The 789-nt window shown below is 37.3% G+C and overlaps 1 protein-coding gene across 2 annotated transcripts in view; it reads left to right on the top strand.

Moving 5' to 3' along the window:
* The window catches only part of LOC119587789, a 122,239-nt gene that overhangs the window by 91,716 nt on the left and 29,734 nt on the right, over positions 1-789 (top strand). The window lies entirely within an intron of this gene.

Here is a 789-nt window from a genome sequence, read left to right as displayed (position 1 = left end):
AGAAATGTTACTTTGTCTGTTTTTTTATATGTCTATTCCTTACTTCATCTTTACGTTCTCTATATTTTCTCTTCTCCCTCCCTCTATCCCTATCTTTCTCGTTTCCCTCGTTATTCTTGTTTGGGCTCCATCCATCCCCATTATCTTCACTTTTTTCTCTTTTTCTATTTTTCTTCATAACTCTATCCTTTATTTTCCACCTTTCTTCATTATTTCCCCCTCTCTTCGTTTTCCTTTTTTCCTTCTTATTATTATTATTCAATCTTCTTTTTTTCTCACCTTTTATTCCCTTTCGTTCTTCCCTCATCCCCCCTTCTCTCGCCTGTTCTTTTTTAGCTTCATTTTATCCGTCCTCCTTCCGTTCCTATCTACCTCCTTCTCTTTCTCGCTTTTTGCTTTATTTTTCACTCCCCTCTTCGCTTCGATCTCTTTCGTTCCCTCATTTATATCCTTTCTTCCTTTCTTCCCCTTCGTACCTTGTTATTTATTCTCCTTCGCTCTCTATTTCTTTTGTTCTCCGTTATCTACTCTTTATCATTATCCCTTTACTTTGATTTTCCTCCTCTTCATCTTATTATTATTATTTATTCGTTTTCTTTTAATCCTTTTTCTTCTTCTTCTTTTTCTCCTCCTCTTCCTACTCCTCCTCCTCTTCCTCCTCTTCCTCTTCCTATTTCTCCTTCCCCTTTCTTTTTCTCTTCTCTTGTTTTCTCCTCTTCTCTCTTTCCATCGCTTTCTTGAGGAGTGCCATAGAGTGCCACGTCACTACGAATTAAGGGAAGAAACAAG

Source organism: Penaeus monodon, chromosome 23 (genome assembly GCF_015228065.2).
Source record: "Penaeus monodon isolate SGIC_2016 chromosome 23, NSTDA_Pmon_1, whole genome shotgun sequence".
In the NCBI taxonomy this organism is placed as follows: domain Eukaryota; kingdom Metazoa; phylum Arthropoda; class Malacostraca; order Decapoda; family Penaeidae; genus Penaeus; species Penaeus monodon.
Note: the sequence above shows the minus strand (reverse complement) of the source record. Positions and strands in the feature narration are given on the sequence as shown.